The sequence below is a fragment of the Phalangium opilio genome, unplaced genomic scaffold (genome assembly GCF_054372755.1).
Source record: "Phalangium opilio isolate 3A_F unplaced genomic scaffold, DU_Popi_V2 ptg000209l_1, whole genome shotgun sequence".
Taxonomy (NCBI): Eukaryota; Metazoa; Arthropoda; class Arachnida; order Opiliones; family Phalangiidae; genus Phalangium; species Phalangium opilio.
In genome coordinates, this window is record NW_028324217.1 from 9,801,936 (window position 1) to 9,814,367 (window position 12,432).

Consider the following 12,432-nt stretch of genomic DNA (forward strand, 5'->3'; position numbering starts at 1 on the left):
GATCTACTTATGGAGGTTTTTGTCGCAGTTTCATTTGTAATAGTTGTTGTTGACAAAGTAATTGCAAATGCTCTTTGAGACATCGGTGCAGATGTTTCGGTAGTGCTCTGAGAAGTCAGAAGCGTGCTTATTGATGTTGGAGGCTTAGTTTCCGTAAAGCTTTGAGATGTCGGTGTAGTAGTTTTGATAGTACTTGTGGATTTTGACGACGCATTTTCTGCTGTACTCATGCGTGTTGGTGAGGTAATTTCAAACGCACTTTGAGACATCGGTGCAAAGGTTTCGGCAGTCAATGTAGGAGGCGTAGTATCAGTTGTACTTATGGATGTTGACGGCGTAATTTTGATTGTACTTAGGGATGTTTCATTCGTATTTAAAGATGTTTGCAGCTTAGTTTCGGTAGAAGTTAAGTATGATGGCGGCGTTATTTCGATAGTACTTCCAGACGTCGATGGAATAGTTTCGGTCGTTCCTTGAGGCGTGGATGACAAAGTTTCGATAGTACTTAAAGAAGTAAAGATTATAGTGTGAGACGTTGTGGACGAAGTACGTAAAGGTGTTGGTGACGTAGTAACTGCATTACTCAGAGAAGACGGAGCTGTGGTTACGGTATTTCTTTGAGACGTCAATTCAGAAAATTCGGTAGTACTCCTAGACGTTTGGTGCGTATTTTCTTTAGAACTTAAAGATGTCGGCTTCCGTTCGACTGTACCTTTAAGTGTAATAGGAGCCGTCAACAATTCTGGTGAAGTCGTGATAGACCCTTTTTGAATCAATGTGGTAGTTTGTAAGCTTAAATGGTACGGACATCCATTAATATTGGTGCCTTTCGGTAAAGAAGTCCTGCTTGAGTATCTTGAAGTATCCAGAATACTTTTCGTGGCATTGCTGGTCCTTGTTTTGATTATTTGAGATCCAGAAGCACTTTTAAGCTCAGATGTAGGTTTTATAAAATCATTTTTTAATTTTGGCGTAAACGTGGGTGTAATTATTTTGTCCGGAATCACAGTGGTCACCTGAAGCCTAACGTGATATGGGCATCTATTGATATTAGTAGTCGGTGGAAGAGTTGGAGATATTTTGTTATTAAACGTATGTTTAGATACTTTAGAGGTATATAGCGAGTTTTCAGTAGTATTCTTGATCCCTAACGTGTGTTTCGCAGATTCAGATGTCGTTTTATGCGAAAATATTTGCGTCATATTCCCCGTGGTTGTTTTAGTTAGATTTGGAGTAATAGATTTTGTGGTAGTTTTAAGCGTAATAGTTGGCTTTGAGGTTTTTCTTGCAGTCATAGACGTAGATGGTATTAGGGTTTCAGCCGTAGTTGGTCTAGTGGTTGTGTGTAAGCTTAGGTGGTACGGACATCTATTAATGTTGGTATCCAGCGATAAAGAAGTAGTTCTTTCCGATGTTAACGTACTTTTTGGGTAGGTGGAAGTACGCAGCATACGATTAGTAACACTGTTTCTTCTTCTTGTGAGAGTTATAGATGCAGAAGCGCTCTTAAGCTCAGATGTTGGACTTAACGTTTCTGTTTTTAGCTGTCGCGTACTTATTGGCGTAATTGTTTTGTCTTTAACTATACTGGTCGTGTTTTGGGTAACGTGGTATGGGCATCTATTGATATTGGTAGTCGGTGGTAGAGCAGAAGATATTTTGTAATTTAACGTATATTTTAGCAATTCAGAAGTCTGTAGCATATTTTTTGTGGTACTTTTAGTCCCTAACGTAGGTACTGCGGATACAGCTGTCGTCTTCTTCGTAAATGTTTGCATCACATTCCCTGTCTTACTTTTAGTAGGGAATAAATAAATTGGTGTGTTCGTTTCAAGCATAAAAATAGGCTTCGAGGTTTCAGTCGTAGATGTAGACAAGGTTTCTGCTTTACTTTTAGGCGTGAATGAAATCAAGGCTATCCCTGTACTCGTAGGCGTGGATGTAGTCAAGGTTTCTTCTGCACTCGTAGGCGCAGATGTAGTCAAGGTTTCTGCTATAGTTGTAGGTATAGACGAAGTCAAGGTTTCGCCTGTACTCGTAGGCGTAGATGTAATCAAGGTTTCTTCTGTACTCGTAGGCGTAGATGTAATCAAGGTTTCTTCTGTTCTCGTAGGCGTAGATGTAATCAAGGTTTCTTCTGTACTCGTAGGCGTAAATGTAATCAAGGTTTCTTCTGTACTCGTAGGCGTAGCTGTAGTCAAATTTTCTTTTGTACTCGTAGGCGTAGATGTAGTCAAGATTTCTTCTAAACTCGTAGGCGTAGATGAAGTCAAGGTTTCTTCGGTACTCGTAGGCGTAGATGTAGTCAAGGTTTCTTCTGCACTCGTACGCGTAGATGTAGTCAAGGTTTCTTCTGTACTCGTAAGCGTAGATGTAGTCAAGGTTTCTTCTGTACTCGTAAGCGTAGATGTAGTCAAGATTTCTTCTAAACTCGTAGGCGTAGATGAAGTCAAGGTTTTTTCTGTACTCGTAGGCGTAAATGTAATCAAGGTTTCTTCTGTACTCGTAGGCGTAGCTGTAGTCAAATTTTCTTTTGTACTCGTAGGCGTAGATGTAGTCAAGATTTCTTCTAAACTCGTAGGCGTAGATGAAGTCAAGGTTTCTTCGGTACTCGTAGGCGTAGATGTAGTCAAGGTTTCTTCTGCACTCGTACGCGTAGATGTAGTCAAGGTTTCTTCTGTACTCGTAAGCGTAGATGTAGTCAAGGTTTCTTCTGTACTCGTAAGCGTAGATGTAGTCAAGATTTCTTCTAAACTCGTAGGCGTAGAAGAAGTTAAGGTTTCTTCGGTACTCGTAGGCGTAGAAGAAGTTAAGGTTTCTTCGGTACTCGTAGGCGTAGATGTAGTAACGTTTTCGTCTGTACTCGTAGGCGTAGTTGAAGTTAAGGTTTCTGCTGTATTCCCTCTAGATGCATGCGTCATAGACCCTTTTTTAATCACAGTAGTTGTTTCTAAGCTTAAGTGGTACGGACATCCATTAATATTGGTACCCCGTGGTGAATAAGTAAATACTTTCGACTTCAACGTACTACTTGGGAAACTAGATGTATGGAACATACTTTTCGGAGAACTGTTCGTTGTTGTGAGAATATTAGGTCTAGAAGTACTTTTGAGCTCAGATGTAAGCTTTAAAATCTGTATTTTAGTCTTAGGAATAGATACCGACGTAAATTTTTCATCTGGAACTATAGTGGTTGTCTCGTGAAGTGGGTATTGATTTATAATAGTAGCCAGGGGTGTTGAAGAAGATATTTTTGTATTTAACGTAGTATTTCGGAACAATTTTTTTCTCTTTGTCTCTAACGTCGGCATTGCAGATTCTGTATTTCTCTTAGCCGTAGCTATTTGTATCATATTTCCAGTTGTACTTGTTGTCAGCATTGTAGATTCAGAATTTTTCTTACGCGCAAAGATAGGTGTCAAAGCCAACCTTTTGTCATAGGAAAATCTACTTGAGTTATGGGTTTGAGATGGCATCGTACTGATTATGGGTACGATATCAGTAGCACTCTCAAGCGTCATTTTGGAAATCGCTTTAAATTCGCTAGTAGTGTAAGGCTTCATATTTTCAGTTCCTATAGATTCAGTAGTATTCTTATGAACCATTTTTGGAGTAATTCCAGCCTCAGTAGTACTCTTTAGAACCATTTTCGGAGTAATTTCAGCATCAGTAGTACTCTTTAGAACCATTTTTGGAGTAATTCCAGCCTCAGTAGTACTCTTTAGAACCATTTTTGGAGTAATTTCAGCATCAGTAGTACTCTTTAGAACCATTTTTGGAGTAATTTCAGCCTCAGTAGCCCTCTTGGACGTTTTGTTCGTGGTTGTTTCAAAATGCAAAAATATGTTACCCGTCAAAATTGTAGCGGTTCTAGATTCTGTAGGTGTGCTACGAGTCATTTCTGGAGTTGCTTTAAATTCACTCTCATTCATCAAATTAGTAGTTATTCTTGAATCAGTAGAACTCTTAAGCTTCATAATCGGCGTTGTCTTAGATACAGTAGAATTGTTACGCTTTATAACTGGTGTTATCCTAGATACCGTTGCTTTCTTCACTATCATATTTGTAAATGTAGTAGCGATAGTGTTAGGCGTACATGTTGGGTTTACACTCGAAGTACCCAATGTGATGTGGTAAGGACATATTTCCACTGTCTGTTGTTTCGTGGGGTAATTTCGATCGTCTAATTTACTAAACCCAATCCTGCTAGGCGCTTTCAATGATTTTTGTGCTTTCGCTCGAAGCCTTCGAACATAAGCTCTTTTTCGTCTATTTGAAGTTTGTAAAAATATAGAATTGTTGTTGAAGACTGAAGCTGGAGCTTTTGAAGAAAACTGAATTCTTGTAGGCCTATTAAGCTTGAAAATTCGATTTACGTTCGAGGATGAATTGATATTTCGTAAATTCAAGAATCCATTTTGTCGTTTTGAAGTCTCTTTAAACGTCTCTTTCGAAAGCGTCATGTTATCGTAAACTGATATGGAATTATTGGAAGACAATATATGATGATTTTTTAAGTCCGGTTTCCTTGTGGATAAGTTGTCTGTCATAGATTTCGCTTTTGGTATTTCATTTACACGTCTTGTGGCGGAATACCTTTCTCCCGCAGTGGTTGCGTCGACTGTTATAGGTACGCTTTTAGAAATTTCATAATTACGTTTAGAAGCCAGTACAAAAGCAGTGTATCTTTCTTTCGCTGACATTATGTAATCGTATACTGAAACTGGAGTTCTAGTAGGTAATTTGAGATGATATTTTGAAACACGTTCAAAAATCTGCTTGCCGTCTGTGGCTGGTACGTTGATAGAGATTGTTCTCCACTTTCGTAATCTATTTACGTGTCTCGAAAACCGCTCTTTCGCTGACATGATGTAGTTGTAGACTGAAACGGGAGATTTCGTAGATAATATAGGCCTACCACCTTTCTTTTTAATAGGTTCCACAATCTGATTTATTTCCGTGTTCCATTGTTGAAATGTATTTAAATGTTTTGAATACCGCTCTTTCGCTGACATGATGTAATTGTAGATTGAAACGGGAGATTTCGTAGACAATATGCCATCTTCCTTTTTAACAGGTTCCACAATCTGATTTATGTCCGTGTTCCATTGTTGAAATCTATTTAAATGTCTTGAATATCGCTCTTTCGCTGACATGACGTATTTGTAGATTGAAACAGGAGTTTTGGTTGGTAATTTTAGATCACGTTTTTCAACATGTGCTAAAATCTTCTGGTCGTCTATGGCGGGTAAGTTGATAGGTATTGTTCTCCACTTTCGTAATGTGTTTACATGTCTCGAAAACCGCTCTTTCGCTGACGTGACATAATTGTAGACTAGAACGGGGGATTTTGTAGACAATGTACCATCTTTCCTTGTAATAGACTTTCCATTGAGATTGATGTCCGCCTTGACTGGGATTCTACTATTCCAAAGATTTTTATTGCCCAACCGGCAAACTATATTCCAAGATAAAGACGAATCATCTTTCCGCTCGGCGCAATGGTCGTATCCGATTTGCGTGCAGTTGTTGTAATCGTGCCCCGATTTACAACTGCAAGTGCAAGTGTTGGCGTCGAAAATCCCGAGATTCGTACAATTTGTCAGGCATACGCAGTTCCAATTATTTTTAAGGCATTCATTTCTTAACGGATAAATACGAGATATTTTAATGTTTGGAACTTTCCCTAACACTCGAGAAAAAAAATATTAACTGAAATTTTGAGAAATATACAGTTTTCCACCACAATGATTTCTAATTTAATTAAGGGCATAAGTAAAAAAACACAACTCGAAAACAGTGTCCAGGACGGGAAAATGTCATAGAACATTTTCAAACCAAAATTTACCAAAGAACTCCCCCCTTAATTTATTACAGACTTATTATAAATACACTGCATATAGGTTATATCCACCAGTAAAACTTTAAACCCATTTATTATAACATAAAAACATTTCCAAAGGTCATGGGTAAAATGGTCTGGTATTTGACCTCCTTGCTGTCTTAAGACGCCGACAGAACATCTGGTATGTGGGTCCAAAGACGTTAGATATTGCTTCAAACCAGGGACTTTCTTGGACTGGCAACTTTGAAGACCTATCTAACGTCTTTGGATCAACATGACGAATGTTCCGTCATAACCCTATATCAAGCAGACGACACTGCCACCCCTCCCTTTGTTAAAAGTAAATTTTTATTGCATCATGGAAACGTCATTAGACGGTCCTTTTTCACGAGTCACGTTTCGAAGAAATTTACAAAGGGATTTACAATCACTTCAGTTATTTATGTAACAACATGCGTTTCTAAGATATGTTCCATAAGTATGACACAACGTATACTTCGTAATGCTAGAGACTTACAGCTCGAGCTAGTTCGAGAACGACAAGCGAGAATTGAAGACATGCGGTTTTGCAGTCCATCTTTCTATTTAGTCTGTACTAAGCCTTTGACAGCGCCTCACCAGGCGTCGCTTTAAGAGAATCTATGACGTTTCACCCACGTCACTTCATGACAAGCTCTCAGTAACCAGGCAGTGACACACTTATGGAACATATCGTATGCTAACAGTAATTTTAAAAGAACTTACTTTGAGACGCAAGTGTTCTTGTAGCACCATGACTTTTCTCTCGAACAAATATTACGTGCAGTTTCTTTGTAATTGTAAGTAGATGTGTTCTCATTTTGTTGAATCAAACTGCAAATGCGGCGAATTAAGAACGGTGCAACCTTGTTGCCTGCTCGCTCTCCAACGTGTGCTTCATTAACGGATAGTAAAGCTTTTATCAAGATTCCCGATGTTTTGTTCAGCTCGCTAAGACTTCTAAAGGACTGGTTACGATCCCTGATGCTTAGACTGGAGGCATGACCAAACTTTTTTTCCCAATCTATTTTGGGAAAGTATTAAAACATTTTAAGCAACTACTGACAAAACATTACAAGTTAGTAGAGCAAACCGCCTTACAAAAAATGGTTAGGTGTTAAAGCAAAAGTATATAAGATAAAAAACAAAAAGTACACTTCGTTAACAATTCCCTGCCTTTGGCTGTAGAAAACATGTAAACGGAGAAGCAAACTACCCTCCGCTCAACCGCCTACAAGAACTTACCAATCGGGGTAGAACCTTTTGACGTCATAGGTTTGTTATATTTATGCCGTATATCTGAGAAGGCAAAATGAATCGACTCTCAGTAATAAACTAAACTTTATTTTAGAGGGCGCTGCTTACAACCATAAGGTTTAGTAATACAAAGGGGACAGTCTATAAAGTACATACAACTTTACAAGGGATATATTATAAAGATAACTAATACAACATATCACATGCCCTTCTTTATAAGAAAACAATTAAAATTATCAAATGAAAAATATTATTCAGCTTGGTAACGAGCAGGCTTCTTAATGACCCTTCCCAGAGGAGTTCGTTTTACGTCTGCAGTTACGGGATTCATGGTCTCTGGAGTTGAAGTGTCATTTCTTGTTTCACGTTCCATTAATTGACTTCTAGATCGGGTAAAGGTTAATGAGGTTGTAGGGATAGGTAAGTGTTGTGAAGGAGTAGTGATGTTTTGATTTTGGGTCGGTGTTAGAGCTCTTCCATAGACTTGATTATAAGACGGATAAAAATCTTCCACATTCCGTTCTCTTCTCTTTTCTTGACAACTGGTGTTTGTTCTTCGTCTTTCGGGATTGATTTATCCTGACGAATATGGAAGCGGTTTCTGGTGTAAATGTGTCCAACGTCGGATTGTATGCCATAGGATCTTGGGCCTGGGCCATATAGATTTGATTACACCTTTCTTCCATTTATCTTGATAGGTTTTGCGAAACCAGACGCGGGTGTTTTCATTTAGTGGAAATAATTGTTTAGTTCCAATATTGCCATGCTTCTTTTGGCGTTCCTGACGTTTTTCTAGTTCGTGCGTTGCTGATGTGATGTCGAAATTGGGTTGCAAATTTGTGGGATACTTCTGATAGTAGCGAAAATACAGTTTATCCGATGGAGAGTTAAAAACGCGAGTTCTTTAGCGAAGTTCTGACACCATGTTATATTTATGCCGTATATCCGAGAGGGCAAAAATGAATCGACTCTCACGCTCGAGTTCTAGTAATAAACTGCAACTTTATTTTAGAGGGCACTGCTTACAACCATAGGGTTTAGTAATACAAAAGGGACAGTCTATAAAGTACATACAACTTTACAAGGGATATGTTATAAAGATAACTTATACAATATATCACAAGGTTAATAGAAAGTATTACATGATCCTGGCGATACAAACATTAATTTTAGGTACTAAAGCTAGCATCTGCTACGGCTTGTTCCCTGTCCCACGGTCGGGAGACGCAGAGGCGATCGACACTATTCTGGGATAAAGGAGGGCTTCTCATATTACAAGGCGCGAGCAAGTTTCAACGAAGTCCGGTTTTTGTTGTATACAGATAGGCATGAATCCAAGATGGCCTCCGCCATCAAGATGAGAGTTGTAAATTTTTGTTTAAGTCAAAAATAGTGGTAGGACCAAAGAGAGTATAAAGAGGGGGAGTTAAAGCTAGCGGCTTTGGCAAGGCATTTTGGGTGTTCTCGCTTTTATTTTTTATTTTTTTTTTTGTTATATTTTACTCCTAATATCCGGTTCACCGTATTTCAACCAATAAGAGGGCAGAGAAAGATGCTCGCGCACACCGGAAGCTTAGAGGTAAACTTTCAAAGCGAGAACACTCCAGCCAAGCCTTCTACTTCCCCTCTTTACACCCTCTTTGGTAGGAACGAAATACTTTCTGATAGGTGGGCATTTCACGGAAAAAGGGGGAAAAAATTGTGCAGCCAAGTTTGGTGAAACCCAGAAAATTTCTATAAAATGCCCAGCTCAATCAACGCATCTAGGCGAATAGCTAGAATAATCATTACGAATGACGACTTTAACTTCGCGAATAATCTATGGACCTCACATCATAGAAAATAAATTAATATTTATTTATTTTCTATGCTCACATTAACCAACTAACGAAATCACAGTTCGAAAGACGTCAGAATTATAATATCCGACGGATCATAGTATACTCAAGCCTGACTAACAAAACCAGCACAGAAGGAGATATTTGGCACAATGATTCCTATTGTACCACAAAGGAGAGTAAGTGTAACGTCATTCTTCCCAACATCGGAACATTTGGAGCAAGGTTTCTAAACCGAATCACTTATGCGATAATTTTTTTTCCTCATTACTCTACTAGCGTTTATTTAGTTGGCAAAACACGCTTGTGGATTTTTATCCCACTCCAAGACGAGGTTTGTGGGTTGATTGCTGGGGATTTAGTGCCAAACATTTATAGAATTCACCCTAGCACGGTGCCATGTCCATCTGAATTTTTATGAGAGGGAAAGCAAACAAAACGGGAGAGCCTGGGAAGAATGACGTTACATAAGAGGATACAGTGTGTCATCCTTTTTCTATTATCCCCTTCTAGCTGTATATATTCCTGATTTTATGGCATGGCATTTTCGTCACCGTTTTCCTCATTCATGCATATTTTACAACTTGTATATCCAAGAGTGAAATTTTGTCCTGGGAATAGAACGCTCTCTGTCTTCTGTGTGGTATTTGAGATTGAAAACCCCCTACTTTGGGATTAAACTACGGCACATTTCTTATAAACCTTTAACTTTAGTAGACGACGGACCCGGTCAGTGACCAGTACATTTATTCCTGGGATGAGGTGTCGCTGGACAAAAGTCCACTTTAGAAAATGCCTTATTTCCCATTCTGAGTATAACCCCTTCCTCCCAGTCTGAGTATAACCCCTTCCTCCCATTCTGAGTATAACCCCTTCCTCCCATTCTGAGTATAACCCCTTCCTCCCATTCTGAGTATAACCCCTTCATCTCATTCTGAGTATAACCCCTTCCTCCCATTCTGAGTATAACCCCTTCCTCCCATTCTGAGTATAACCCCTTCCTCCCATTCTGAGTATAACCCCTTCATCTCATTCTGAGTATAACCCCTTCCTCCCATTCTGAGTATAACCCCTTCCTCCCATTCTGAGTATAACCCCTTCCTCCCATTCTGAGTATAACCCCTTCCTCCCATTCTGAGTATAACCCCTTCCTCCCATTCTGAGTATAACCCCTTCCTCCCATTCTGAGTATAACCCCTTCCTCCCATTCTGAGTATAACCCCTTCCTCCCATTTCTACTCCTCCCTGCTACAATGGGGCAAGAAACCAGCCCATAAGCCTCTCCGATGTAAAAAGGTGGTACCCTCTGTATCGAGACGTACAAGAGGGGTTGACCCATTGCTGTCTCTGCGCACTCTCAGGACCCAAAGCGTCTAGAGCGCAGGCGCCGAAACCGAGATGAAATTCTTTTGGATGTAAAAAAGGGGTAGGCAACCCTCAGTATCAGGACATACAAGGGGGTTGATACATTGCCGTCTCTTCAAAACTCTCATGATACAAAAAGACTACAGCGCCGGCGCCAAAAGCATGATGGAAGGCGGAGTTTTACCCCTTTGTCTTTCCCTCTAAGTTACGTCGAAATGGTCTATTCTCTACCGCATTTACCCCGTTGTTTGTTTCGTGATGTTTGTTCATGATTCAAGTCAAATAAACTTCCGAGGTTTTATAAAGAAAACCACGTAAAGTGTCACCAATTTCAATTTGGCGACTATAAAAGTTATTTTCTTTTAGTTCACGAAATGTAAATACTACGATAATATGGGAAATTTAACGCCTGTAAATTACCCCAAATACCGCTATAAATTACAGATTTACCATGGTATGTATTATCTTATTTGTCATTAATTTTAGTATTTATTTTTGGGCTCTCAGAACATTAGCAAATACCACCGATATTGCGTTTAAAATACTATAACACCTCAGGTTAATGCAGGGATAGATTTAATTTTAGAAGTAGGAATGGAGAACGGTTAATATTTACTTAAGTCCGACTCATAGCCCAGTATAGAGCCCCTCTCCCTCCGAAACATAACGAAAAGTTTAATTTATCTCATTGGCCCACTTAAACTACGTTTTGATGACGTTGCTGACGGGGACGGCGAAAAATACGTAGTTCCTTTTTACCTCTGTAGCTATGGCCCGCCTCTTCTTTCATAACCCTCCGTCCCTTAGAAGAGGGTCCGGGACTTAGACGCGAGCCCACATTGCTCTGTTCTCCATTCCTACTTCTAAAATTAAATCTATCCCTGTTAAAGTCATCAGTGATTCCATCCACCGAATATTTACCCTGTATTGGCTTCTGCGTTTGAGTCAAGGGATATAAGACATGGATAAGATCCAATTATCAAACCCACCCTGGGGTTTTAAGTAATTTTCAGGTCAAGGTTCAGTAATGTAAAATGCCAAATGAAGCTTATCCATGTTACATAACTTTTGGCTGAACAAAACCGCATCTAATTTAACCAAAACTAAACCTAACCTATCATGTATACTATGGAGATCAGGTTTCCAACTTATCCTCTTTCTCAGCTTCATCTTCTTCTCAATTTAAGACGGCAATATCATCGTAGTATTAAAGGGACTGTAAAGTAGGAATTGGCGGGTGGCTATAAATTTTTTGAAATACGTCACAGTCACCACGTGACAAAGACTTCACATGGAGTGGATGTGAACACCTAGTCCTTGTTTTTCGCGAGATTGCAGCACCAATTTACTTTACAGACCCTTTAAAGTGTTAGTGCCACGTTTTTTGAAAAGTGGCTAATTTTCGTTTTAAAACATCAATTGGGTTATAATAACAGTAGATCCAAGGTAAAAAGTCTTATAGAAATTGATTCATTTTGTAATATGAAAAAGAAAATTGATATTTCACATACCTCATTAAGACGGAATAAATTATAAATATACCCCTGGTGACGTCATAAGAGGTTGACCAGCGCGAGACAGATTTCATTACGAGAGCTAAGCCTAATTTTTAAACATCGTACGCGCGTCAAATTCGATCACTTTGAAACACCACCTATCAATAAAAAAATAGGACTTGCAGAGTCGCGCGTGCCCGTGCTCACGCGCGCTCGAATCGTGACGTCTCCAGGGGTATATGGAGTATTCAACTGTCAAAATAGGTTGAAAAAATTCTGCGAGTAGGTTCCAAAAGCCGGGGTTTTAATAATATTTGAAAAATTATAATGCATTATATAAATAGATATTCTGAATCAGAAAGATTTGATCTTTCAGATGGGAATAAAACCTTTTAGTTTTAAAAATAGCGATTTTTGGTGACTCTAACACTTTAATGATGTTATAGGTCGCCGCCTTCTAGCCCATGATTTTCTACTTTACAACCAAGCCCCCCCCCCCCAGAACAGAAAATAATGAAGTACGAACCATATAATCCGAGGCGCTTTTTTCCATCGGTGGCAGCGGGGAGGTTAGCCAGTTGTAAATAAACAAAGGCACATGCAAAACTGCAAA